The 12,692-nt window shown below is 55.3% G+C and overlaps 1 protein-coding gene across 3 annotated transcripts in view; it reads left to right on the top strand.

The window, feature by feature from the left end:
• Window positions 1–300: 300 nt before the first annotated feature.
• HS3ST1 (heparan sulfate-glucosamine 3-sulfotransferase 1) overlaps window positions 301–12,692 on the top strand; it is a 29,282-nt gene continuing 16,890 nt past the window's right edge. The window contains exon 1 of one of the 3 annotated variants that reach the window (XM_045834386.1): window positions 301–414. The gene's annotated coding sequence lies outside the window, so the exon portion shown is untranslated. Of the gene's footprint in view, window positions 415–809; window positions 1,155–3,922; window positions 4,005–12,692 lie in introns of those variants that run through there. The other 2 variants (XM_045834385.1, XM_045834387.1) reach the window with 2 other exon arrangements.

The raw sequence follows: 12,692 nt of genomic DNA, 5'->3' as shown, positions 1-12,692 counted from the left end.
CACGCCCCTGGGCATCTGAATTTGAAGTTGAACTACTGAAAGCTGGCCGAGTTCTCGCCGCCAAATCCCCCACCTACCAGAACTGGGGGAGGGGACGGGCGGGGTTGTGGGGGGTGGGGGGACCCTGCTTAGTTTCAGAGATGACGTGTGCAGGCCGGTGCACGGGCAGAGCCGCGCTGAGTTTTCTGCGCTCTCCGGGCGCGTGTCCTCGTCCTTTGCTGCCGGGCGCCACACCGAAGGGAGGGGGCGTGTTCGATGGCGACCTGGCGCGCGCCGGAGCGGGCTCCTCACTCGGATCCCGGGTCGGGCTGCCCTGCCGCCGCCGCCGCCGGCGTCCCAGCCCCGCCGCGGTGTGAGCTCCAGAGGATGGCTCCCTCTGCTTCCCGAGCCGCGCGGAGAGAATCGGGGCCTAAGGTGGGTCACCTGCCGGGAAGGGGACACGCGGCGTGGACGCAGAAGGGAGGGGCGCAGGTGCCCGGCACCTGGCGGGACTGCAAGTGGAGGAAGAGGTGGCCTCAGGGTTGGCACCTGCCCTTTCCTAGCCGGGGGAGGGAGTTGCTGCAAACCCGGACGCCCCAGGTTTGCAGCAAAGGCACCGTCACCTTACCCACAGCTGGCCCCGCCCCCCTGGCCGCGCCCCATCCGTCACCCAGCGAACTGAAACCCGGGGAGCCGCCTCTCCAGGTGGGCGGGGCCCACTCCGCCCCTACCTGCCGGCTGAAGCCGAGAGCGCGGCAGGGCCCCGCCGCCGCGGGCGCCGAGCGGCGAGCGTTGCACCCAGCGGGCTCGACTCGGGGCAGCGCCGGAGCAGACCGGGCAGCAGCGGGCGCTCGCGATCTTCCTCTGCCCGGCGCGGTCTCCCTCCGGGCCCGGCCTCCTGCGTCCCCTCCTCCTGCCTCTGCTCCTCCTCCCGCTCCTCCCCTCGGCGGGACTCGGCTGCGAGGCTCCCGCCCGCAAAGTCTCCAGCGTGCGGGCAGCCGCGAGCCGCCGCCGCCGCGGACGGGTCTCTGGGCGCCCGCTCACCTTCAGCGCCGCCTGCCTGGCGGCGTCCCGGAGCTCCCTCCGCCCGCGGCCCGTGCTGGACGGCGCTGCCCATGGCCCAGCCCGACAGCCGACTTCGGGCGCCGGACCGGCGGGACCGCGGCGCCGCTCAGGTGAGTGAGGCGCGTGCGGGGCTGGGGCCACCGGGCTGGGGAGCGGCAGGACGTGGGGCGATCGAGGTGGCCCGATCTGGCGTCCTGGACTTAGGGCACGAGCAGAGGCCGAGGTGAGTCGGGGCTGGAGCAAATGTAGTGGATGTAGGGGAACGAGGAAGGGGAGACTCGGGGGCGTCCTGTGCTCCTCAGCTCCTGCCTCGGCCCCCCACTCCCCCCCGGGCTCCGCAAGCCCCAAGGGACTGTTTATATTTTGCGGGCAGGGGAGGTATCTGGGTCTCTCACTCTTAGTGGATTGGACCTGAACCCCTCGCAGAGTCGGGGGTTCCCTCTCGTCCACCACGGCTCCCTGGTGTCGTGAGGGAAACTGGAGCGCAGAGCGCAGCGCATCCCGGGTACCACTTGGGCTGGGGACTGGGGCGGGGACGCGGTTAGCAAAAAGTCAGCCGGTCCAGGGAGCATCCCGGGTAGGGACGCCTTGGTCTAGTTTGCTTCTGCATTCAGCTGGAGCCGGGACGAGATGGGGCATTTCCCCGGGGGCGGGGATGCTCGGGACCAGAGAGACCGAGGCTCCCGGCCTGACAGTGAGTAACCTCTTTCCCTAACGGCAATTGTACACGGTCCCGATTTTTCCTGTTACTTTTTATCCCCCCACCCCACTTTTTTTTTCCCCTGCCTCTGTTTCTATTTCGAGCACCACGGGTGTCCGCAGCGGGTGAGGGCGAGGGGAAGTGGGGCGCCAACCCGCGGTGGGAGCGCGTAGCCCCAGTTGCGAGCGAAGGGCACCCTCCAGGAACCTGACATCTCCAGGTGCGCTTTCCAAGCCGGGTGACACAGCGCGCACTGCTCCCCTCCTGGCCCCACCTGCCTGGGGAGCCTGAGCGCGGGGTTTGGCGAGTCTGCGACCGGATGGGGAAGCCGCGGGATCAGAAGGCGGGTTGCAGGGCGCGGGGTGTGCTCCGCGCCGCAGTTGCTGCCGGTGCTTTATGTCCTACACCTTTTGGACTCGCAGGGCCAGCGTCCACGCTTCCTCGCGCACACAGAGAACCCTCTCTCCGGAGGGCAAGCGGGGTGGGCACCCTTCCCCCTCGGCCCCCTACTTTGCAGGACCAGTCGCATCCTTGCTTCGCCTTGCACGAGTCTTGCTCCTCCCCCAGCATTATCCGCCGGCTATTTTTATCCAGCCCTTGTACGAAGATGCTGGGGGCCGGGGCGGGGGGGTGCGATTCTGGGGAGGCGAATCCAAATCCACTGTCCTCGCGCTGAGCTCCCAGAAGCGGTCCCCTGCTAGCAGGGAGCAGCCAAGGCATCGGAGAGGAGCAGAGTACGCCCGCTCCTCCTCTAGCAGCCTGAGCTCGGGGAGCCCGGGTACCACCGGCTCCTCCGCTGCGCCGCCCGCCGCTCTCCAGCGGAGCCGCTCCCTGGACCTCACCCCACGCGCTCCGGCGTCGGTGCTCTGCCGGCTTCTGTAGCTGCCGCCAGTGCGCACGCAGGATCCTTTGGGTCTGACTTGGGCGTTTTCATTTGGCAGCGAAATCTCACCATAATTTATTGAAACGCAATTCGCAACTTCCACTCAAGGGTTAATTTCAGGAGTTACATCTTTAAAAAATATATAAAAAGGAGGGAGAGAGAACCCAACTTCTGCCTTCCTGCGTTTCTAAAGGCCATCCTTGGGCGCTGGGAATTCTGATTTTGCTTTCCGCTCTCTCAGTGACCACTGGGCACAATTACAATAAGCCTGACCTAGTGAAATTCTGGGCGGTGAACACTTCAGCTGCAAATCTGGGCGTTAGGCTTTGCATTTCCAATTGCTTAGACGTTTCCCTCCCAGAGGGTTGCAGGAATTACGTATTGAAAGGGACCCGTTGTGTTACATAAGGTTTTCCCCAGCGCTAGGCAGAGAAGGATCAAGAAAGAATCCTTTCCAGGAGTCAGTAGGTCCCCCTAACTCTTGCGGCAGAGTTTGACAAGGCTGACAACTTCGTGACTAAGCACTCTGAAGTCCGCGGTTAATTAGGACAGTAGCGTCCAATGAGGACACCTTCCTGAGGCTTCTTGCGTGTTTTTCTGGGCTATGGATCCAGGCCAGGGCTGCCTGGTGTACGCGGCACTGTAGCTTTAAAATGGGAGCTTTTTTACTTGGAACACTGGTGAGATAAAGTGGTACCTTGAACTTGAACGATGGCATCAGGAGAAACCCAGGGCTCTTTGGCTCTGGTGCAGGTGTGCCTGGTAGGACGCCTCAAGTCCAAGGGTCTAAGTCAGTGTCTCGCACCGCGTAGATGCCCAGGAACCCTTTCTCCCGATTCCGCAGGGCAGCTGGGCTTTGCGTTCTGGTTGTCAAAAGAAGACATTCTCTTACTGGAAAAGTACTGAGGTCTTTGAAAGGAAAAGCAATGCGGAAGGTTTTCGTTTGTTTGTTTGTTTGTGATTAAAATGTGACGGTGACTAGAAGGGGGCTCGGAAGAGGGGCTGGCTGGTGTAAAATTGCTTGACCCATGCTTGACCCGGACCACGGCACCCACCCTGAGTGCGGCATGCCCACTGCGAGTACTACTGAGTCGTGTTCCCTCTGCCGAGGCTGGGCTTTGCAGGGAGGAGCAATGTGGATGTCTCGATGGGATCCAGCCTGTACCCAGGGTCCTGGCTCAGGCTCCAGGCTCCAGGCTCCAGGCCACGCCTCTCCGCCAGGGTGCCTGCAGGAGAGACTATTGTGGAGGGGTGAGGAGTTTCAACTTCCTGGCTGCTGGGTGGGAAATGCAGTAACTTTCCAGGTATCGTGGAAAGCCATACTTCTCCAGCTGGTATTGCTGGTAAAAGACCTGGGTAGTTCCCCATCGCTTTGCGGTAAGTACCCATCTTCCTTCAGATCTCACTAATGGCCCAGGGCTCTCTTGCTTGGCTGCCCTTTCCCTGTGGGGGAGTGGGGAGGTGATGGCTGAATCCCGAGTCGGCTTCTCTCCCCGGCACCTTAAGCTAATGAGGTTTCTCTCTCTGAACCCCAGATCCTTTCTCTGCAAGACAGAGACTGGAAGATTGTTATTAGAAAGTGAAAAAAAGATGCATGTGAAGGGCATATTGGAAATTCCAAAACACTGATGGAAAGGTCCAGGGTTACCTAATTTGCTTTCCCTGCAAATGTCATTTCGTCTGTTTTACTGTTAATTGTAGTTTCTGTGTGTCTGTATGAAGTACATGGAGTGAACGTTAAATGAAGGGGAGGCTGTCACATAAGGCTCCAGCAGCTCCTTGTGAGAACTCTACCTGAAACCCACCAGCACCAGGCCTCCCTGCTTCTCAGAACCATTAGTTTCTGAGTTTAGGGTCAGAGTAAAATGCGTTAGAGGCCTTTTTTCTTTTTAGCTTAATGCATTTTGCACATCTTAGGAAAATACAGTTTCAGAAGAAGAGGCCTGCTATTGATTAATCAAAAAAGACGGGAAGTTGCAGATGAGTGTATCCACTGGGGAACAGTGACACATGACCAGTTTCGGGAGATGACCCGGGTGTCCCTTGTCATCAGCATAAAGGACTGGCCCTCAATCACATTTTCAGCATTGCTCAAAACACGTCCCCAGGACATAGCTCAGTGCCTGGCACTTAATGGAGGATTGACAAGCATTTCTGAAATAATGAGCGGATGCTGGGACTGAACCTTCCCAGAAACCCAGTGCTGCGCGCAGGCGGATGGCATCCTTTCTGTTTTGCAGAATCAGAATGCGCAGTTCAGAGGAGTTCATTAATGTTCTGGAGGTAGAAAGGATCCCAGACTGGAGCTCAGGTCTGTCTGTTCTCATTCCACGCCCTTCCCTGGCTGGTGCTGGATGGCCCTCTCCCTCCCTCCGCCACTTAGAGTCCTCCTGACCCAGGAGCACTTCCGCGTTTGGGAAGGTGCCCAGCATCCCAACAGCCCTCTTATTCAGGTGGCACAGCCCTCCTCTCACAGAGAGACTTCCTGGTGGGAGGTGGGGCTCTGTCTCCTGGTCCATCCCTCCAGACCCTGAGCTGGGGCTCTGTTGGTGATCTCACCCGGGGCCTGGAATCTTGAGGGGCCAGCTGAAGGACACAAGGGCAGCTGAGTACTTGCTGATTACTGTGAGTCATGAATCAGGTGGCATGTCCAGCAGCGTGGATGCCCCAGGATGCCCCAGGGGTGCAGTTCTCATGCGTGATCCTGGCACGTTCCTTGGTGTCCGGGTTCCCTTGATCTTTCTCAGTGCCCAAGCCCAGGCTTGCCGCCTCTCATCCACTGCTGGGGGTAACCCACGGCCCCAAGTCAGCTCCGTTTCTCTGTGAGTTAGCCCCATCTACAATCAGCTGACGGCAGCTTCTCAGGCTCATCTCCTGGCGGGGCAGGGGGCGGCCTCAGGAGTGAGGCGTTTTCAGCTCCTCCCTCCACCCCCGGGGAATGCGCCCCTAGCTTTTTCAGGCCGTCAGAATAATACTTAGTGGGCCACAATTTGTCAATAGTTATGGGGAACCATGAGAGTTCTAGAAAAATGAATACATTACTCTTCCAAGGAATAGCCTGAACGTAACAGAAATAGATCCCAGGAGGCATCTTTTCTTTTCCCTCCAGGCTGCATGTTTTTTGGTAGCTTTCCAGTAGGGGTCGCACACTCAAATGCATTTCAGCGGCCAGGCCGTGAACAGCCTTGGAAGCCGGCCTGGGGCCCTGGCCAGGGTAAAAGGGGTGCCACCGCAGCTCAGACCCAGCACGGGGTTTACCAGTGAGACCTCAGGCCCAGTGTTGCCAGAGCTGTTCATTTGTCCGCTTTTAAGAAAGGCTGTTAGTTCACAATTTTATATAGGTTCTGTTGACTTTTCAGTACCAGCAGCTAATTCACTATTTTTAAATAATACCACGTGGGCCATAGGAAACACCTCCGTACGTAGGCCTCGTATTTGTCCCACAGGCCCCGAACCTATGGCTTTGGGGTGGGGGGGCGGGGAATAGAGAAGAAATCGGTTGCGATGTGAAACTTAGTGAGATCGGTTACGCGGAATACCAAGGCAAGGACGGGAGTGCGCGGCGTGGAGCGCGGGCAGTGTTCCCGTGAGTTAGCCTTCGCGTTCTCAGCGCGCTGGTCTGCGACGCCCCTTGTCTTCACCCCAGTGAGGGGTTACCGCGATCAAACTTGTTGTTTTAACACGTGTTTATTGAGTGGCAGCCGTGCACCGCCTGATGTCCTGCTCACTGGTGAGGCTGCGCGGAGTGAGACAGGCGGGAATCCTTGCCCCGCGCTTCTCTGCCAGCGGAGGGGACAGGTCCAAGGGAGACTGGCCAGTGACACCTGTCCTGTGCTAGACAGTGATGTGCTAGGGGTAGCCAGTCGGCGGAGGGCCACGGAATGGCAGGGGGCCGCAGTGAAACCAGGGGCCTCAAAGTTGAGCCTCTGACTCGGTACAACCGAAGTCAAGCTTCATGGCCCAACATGAAAGGCTTCCCAGTGTGGGAGTTTGGATGCTGGAGTATATTCTGGGAGTCATCATGGTGGGTGGACCCCTGAGCACAGGTATTGGGAACTGGCCAGGCGCCGGGCACTGGATTAAGTGCTAGAATCCATTCATGCACGAAACCAGCAAGGGCCAGGCCTCGAGGAAATCATAGACCAGCACGAAAGACGCTGACGCGTGATCACCAACGCGTAGGTAACTCAGGTGAGCGAGGAGCGTGGGAAGGAGGGTGGAAGTTGACGCTGGGAACTCAGGCATTCAGCATCTCCGTCCTCGGAGCGTCTGAGTTGTGCCAGGTTTAGGTCCGTGCTCCTCAGCAGGCTCGAACCCCGGCCTTACCATTAGTGAAGATATTCTGAAACTTTAATTTCTTTACCTGGCAGAGACATTTTGTACTATTACAAAAACTTGTATCGCAAACAAAAATGAGGTATTTTAAAAACGTGTTCTGTGTGTGGAATGCACCTGTGCCCTTGAACCCCTGATACACGCTGTCTCCAATCTGCCCCAGGCTCTGTCCTGGGGTGCTGTTGCCGGGGAAGATGTGATCTAGAGAAGGGGAGACACAGTTCTCCATCTTGAGGGGCAGCGGGCCCGTCAGGTAAACTGACAAGGTTTCATGTGTGAGGGGTAAATGCACAACGATTGGGCAGACCTTTCCGTGAGAACCCACCCCCTCCAACCACCCATCCATTGCTTTCATGGCCGCCGTTTCTCCCAGGGCGTGCTTTGGTTGCAACACTGCTTACCTTCTTCCTCACGGGCTCCCCGCACAAGAGGCGCCCTGGAGAGCAGGGTCTGGACACGGGTGCTCGTTTCTCCCACCAGGTTCTGGAGCACTGCGTCTGGCTCCAGGAGTTAGTTGCTCAGGAAATAAGCAGGAGGAAACATTTCAGCCTCGGGGAAATTTGGAAAGGCCTTCTGAGGGAAAGGAATATTGAAGGAAAGAGCAAAGCATGGAGAAAAAAGCCAAAGGAGATGATCAAGCAGAGTCAGAACTGCCGGTGGCCCCCAAGCCCTCGTTGGGAACTCATTGTCCATTTCAGGGGTCCCCCATGGGGTCCGCCCCGGTGAATAACTACCACATGGACACAAGCCTTCACAGCGTAGATTCTGGCTATGCAAAACAACGAAACCAATGAAAGAACGATGAAAAAAGAATAAAAAGGATGACAATGGTCAGTCCATACGTCTATATCGTGTGGTAGCACTGGCTGTCTCCTCTTCCCTCTGTGCACAGTTCTTCACGGGAGGTGGAAGCTCTTAGCATCTTCATTTTATGCTCAAGGAAACTGAGGTCTGGAAGTGAAGCAACTTTTCTCAGACCCTCAGGACGAAGCCTGCAGACCCTGGGTTCAGGGCGGAGACTCTCCACCCACCAGGCGTGAAAGGCGCAAGGCGGAGACTCCTGAAATCCCTGGAGGACCCAGTGGCCCATATTTCCTGTAAGCGAAGAGACCTATTTAGATTTAAAACATTGACCTCGTTCTCCTTGTATTCATCAAGAACTTCCATTTCAGCACTTCCTGGGCTCCATTTGGAGTCTCGTTGAACTTCCCCTAGAATTCCTGCAGATCCGGCGCAAGGTGCGGTGGGTGATTTTCTGTAAACGCCCTCACTCTTTGGTGGAGGGGAGCGCATCAGAGCCCTGTGTCAGCAGTTCAGATACAGCAGGAGAAGGTGGATTGCAGATGCAGCCTAAATGAAAGGCGAGCTCGCCGAGCTGTGCTCGGGAAAATAAACACTTCGGCGGCAGCGAGAGAAAGCGGCTGGGCGCCTCCCCTGCAAAACTTGCTTGCTCTTTACTTACATTATGTCTTAAACCAGGTTTTTTTTCTTCCAGCGTCCTGGGTAGGAAGGAGGGAGAAGGTGTCAATTACAGATTTCCAGATTTGATTTTGGAGTTATTCTTGTGGGGCAAAGCACGGCTTTTGAAGTCACAAAATCTGTTTGAATCTCTCATCTCCTGCTTACTGACTATGTCATCCCAAGAAAGAGACAGGCTTTCTGTACCTCGCTTTTTTTCCTACATTCTAATGTGGATTAAAGGAGACTTCCAGTGTAACACGTTTAGCATAGTGCTCAGAAAAACTTACAGTCTTCTTGTGTGGAGTTGCCAGATTTACCAAATAACTATATAAGACACCTAGTTAAATCTCAGTTTCAGATAAACAACACAGAATGTTTCAGTATAGGTATATTCCAGACACTAAGTATTAAGAAATTACTTATTTTCTGCAATTTAAATCTAAGTGGAAGTCCTGTATTTTATTAAGCGTCCATCCCTATTCGTGTGGTAACAGTTGTGAGTGATTAGTGAAAGTTCTAGAACCCTAAGAAGCTGGAGAGGAGAGAGTTCAGTGACCTTGAAGGTGAAATGACTTAGCCAGGGTCTGGTCTGAGGAGCAAAGGAAGCGTTGCTTGCTCTGGTGGGCTGAGTGACAGAGTAAACCAAAGCAACCTTAGTTTTTGCTGAAAGCAGCAAAGAACTGTGGACCGCATCAAACTTTTCAGTGCATTGAATACATGAGCCATATTTTCTCCCGTGTCACGAAGGCACGCACAGAGTACGCCCAACACCCTTTGGAAAGAAGGTATTTCAGACCCGTGAGGCCACCAGGTCAGCCTTCAGCCCACTATGGCAGCCCCCGCACCCCCCACCCGCACTCAACACAAACATGGCTGTAGGGCTGGACTTGGAAAGAAGGAGCTCACACAGGGGCCCCACTGAGCTCGCTGAAGGGGTACTTTGTGCTTTGAAAACTCACACCTGCAATTGCCCCCTCCTTCGATGGACCCAAAGCTAATAAAACTGTGAGAAGGCCTTTCAGACCAGCTCCTCCCGAGGAGATGACCTCGGGGTGCACCCTGAGACCAAGCTCTCCCCCGAGACTGCAGGCGTGTGTTGCTCAGAGGATGGCTGTGAAAATGGCATGTTTTTACTTCAGGTAATAACCTGGTGAGGAACTAAATTAACAACCCTTTGGTTGCATGCGAGCGTTTCCAAAGAAGGATGTTGTGTTTTCTTCAATAGTGAGAGCTGCCTCATGCCGAAATAACCAGTTTCTGTTGCATAGAACATTACTGCCCACTCCTCACTTAACCCTGGCCGCTCCCTGGCCACGTGTTCAGATGGACTGCGGACCAGAATGAAGGCGGAGCTGCCTGATGGTTAGCGTGCAGGCTTCGCCAGCCAAAGAGATCCGGTTAGGGTCCTCCCTGCCACTTTCAGCCATGGAATAGGAGATGAGTTACTCCTTATCTCTAAGCCTCAGTTTCCACCTCTGCAAAATGGACACAATTAAAATTATAGCAGACGGTCTCTCGGTGCACCTTAAACCAAGTGAGTTATGTCAAGCATTTACACACCACCTGGACCACAGTCAGCATTTTTAAAAAAGGATGCTATTAATAAGGTGGCGAAAGCAATGCAGGCCTCTAGCTGCAAACTCAGTGTCATGTCGCAGAGACCTGGGGTGGAATCTCATGCACCGTATTCATGGGGGAGTGTCTGAGTCCTTTGCCCTTTTTTTTTTGTTTTTTTGTCTTAATTAATATAATTCAAGCAAACCTCATGATTTCATTTTCTGGGCCAAAAGATTAGAAGCAGCAACGTAGAAGAGATCTGGAAGAGCTGTTGGGGGAGGACACAAGACACGGAGAGAGAAAAGGAGGGAAGGAGAGAGGGCGGGAGGAGGACACCACAGAGGAGAAGACAGGGCCGGAAAACTATTACAAGCAGACGGGAGAATCTGAAGAACATGGGAATCCAGCGACATTCCGTGGCAGGGCAGTTTTCCGGAGTCCCTCGTTAAATCCCCCAGATACAGAAACACCGTCATTCGAGTAAGTCCACACCCTCTGGTTCTCCCAAGGCTTCTCGGGACTCCGACTTAATGCCCGTAACCTTGAGGGAAGGTCACAAAGACAGGAATGGTGGAACGGTGAAGAATATGGCTTGTGATCTAAAAGTGTTCTCTGACGGCGTAAAACCACAGATAAAAACTGAAGACAAGGGGACTGAGTGCCATCTTGTGGAGGGACTGGCCACGGTGCCCCTGGTGGTCCTCCTCGGGCTTCCAGAGGGCTGCTCCTTTCACTTTGGTTTTCAATTTCTGTTTATTACTCATCAGTGCTTACTAGAGAGAGGGCCAGGGCCCCGTCTCCTTTCCCGGCTCCGCCCTGTGGAACGCTGCCCTCCCTCCTGACCCTCCTCACTCACGTCACGGGACACGGCTGTTTCTGGGGCGCCGGAGCCTCCTTGGGGCGGGGGCCGCGAGGAGCCCCCGGTGACTCGGCACTGGAGAATGCCTTCTGTGCCCCAAGGGTGTGCACCGTTAGAGGTGTTTGACCTTGAGGAAGGGATTTTGTTTTCCCGAAGCTGGTTGCCTCGCCTGCTGAATGAAGTTGCATGGCTCACGGAATCTGGCTGGGAGAATCACAGTTTAGCATGCACATCCAACTCCCTTCGAGGGCCTGGTCCCAAGTGTCTGTTACATGCAGCACTTAGTGGTCCTCACGAGCTTTTCTCTCTGATAAGCCTGAATTTGTTTGAAAAGGAGATCAAGAATGTCACTTAGGATCTAGCTGTGGAGTAGCGTCCAGTCCTGTGGGTCCACTTGGTGGACGCTGTCCAACCGGAGAGAGGACCATCGTGTCCCCGGGCAGCCCTCTCCACCTCTGCTCTAACGTGGGAACAGAGCAAGGGTGGGGGTCTCGGCCTGCAGAAGATTTCCCAGTAGGCCCCGTTACCCAAACCCTTGGTCACGTGCACACGGAATGACAGAAGAGGAGACTGAGGCACACAGACCTTTGAAACAGTGCAAGAGGATGGTTAGGGGGACATGGCGACCCTAACTGATCCCTCTTGCTTCTGAGCAACTGTTTACGCTCATGCTCACGTATTGCATTGGGCGACTGGTCCCGCTCAGCGTCCTGAGCTCTGTCTTATCGTCATTCTCAGCTGAAACTCGAACCTCGTTTTCTTCTGGTTTCGCATTTTTCTCCTCCCTAGCTTCATAACTTTTACAATCACTTTCAATCTGCAATACAGGTGTGGGCAAAAAAAAAATAGGCTTACAGTTGTTCATTTGGAAAATAATACAATAATTAATCAATAGTAATAAAGGAATAAGTCTTGTTTTGTGTCACCTACTTATGCCGACCCCTGTATTTACGTTCATCTCTCCCCCTGACCTGAGCAAACTTTGCAAACATAGTCAGGTCGCTGCCCCGTCCCCTGATGCGGCAGGTCCCACGCAGCCCCGTTATTTACCGAGTCAGGACTCTTCTCCGCAAGAAGAGAGCTGAGCCCTGACCCGCCACTTCCCCGCCACATCCCCATGGGAAAGGTTATGACTCCTGCAAACCTCGAGTTTTCTTCGTGGTTTTTAGGGACGTACTTTTAGACACCTGTTGACTTAATGTTTCATCTGCTTTAGTGGGTTAAATGGTAGGAGGGTGGGGACATTTGAAGCGATCAAACGTGAATGAGTACCTGGCACCCACAAAATACTTGTTGAGTGAAAATCAAACACCGAGGACCCCGGCACCCTCTTTTCCTCGGAGCCGTCAGGACTGAACACGGGGACCCACCCGGAGGGCTGAGTGCGCCGGGGGACTTCACAGCAGGCCCTTCTTTGCCTGCTTTGCTTTCCACCGTGAATGCGAGGGCGGAGTTCAAGTCCGCAGCCTGGCAGCCGCGTTCTCACCTTTCATGCGGCCTCCCTCCCCGTTTTGTTCTGCACGTACACCTCACAGTCTGGCCTCAGGACTGACACCTGTTGTTCCCCAGCTACGTCAGGAGGAATGTGGGCGTTTCCACCATGGCCACCTGCGGTCCCCTCTGCCTCAAACCCCTGCCCCGGTCCCCTTTGTCCTCAGGTTCAGACTGTACCGTTCTTTCAGGTCTGTCTTGGATGCTCTCCTGACCCGCCTCCTCCCCATCCCGTAATGAATAACTCTGTGTTTATGGCCCCAGGGAGAAGATCTCTCATCTGGGCGTGTGGTCGGCTTGTACCTGCCCTTCTGTTTGGAGGTCAGAGCAGCCCTGGGACTTGTGTGGGCTGTGCAGGTTCG

The sequence above is a fragment of the Phyllostomus hastatus genome, unplaced genomic scaffold (assembly GCF_019186645.2).
Source record: "Phyllostomus hastatus isolate PE091 unplaced genomic scaffold, TTU_PhHast_1.1 phas_contig_196, whole genome shotgun sequence".
Lineage (NCBI taxonomy): Eukaryota > Metazoa > Chordata > Mammalia > Chiroptera > Phyllostomidae > Phyllostomus > Phyllostomus hastatus.
This window is presented reverse-complemented; position numbering and strand designations above follow the sequence as displayed.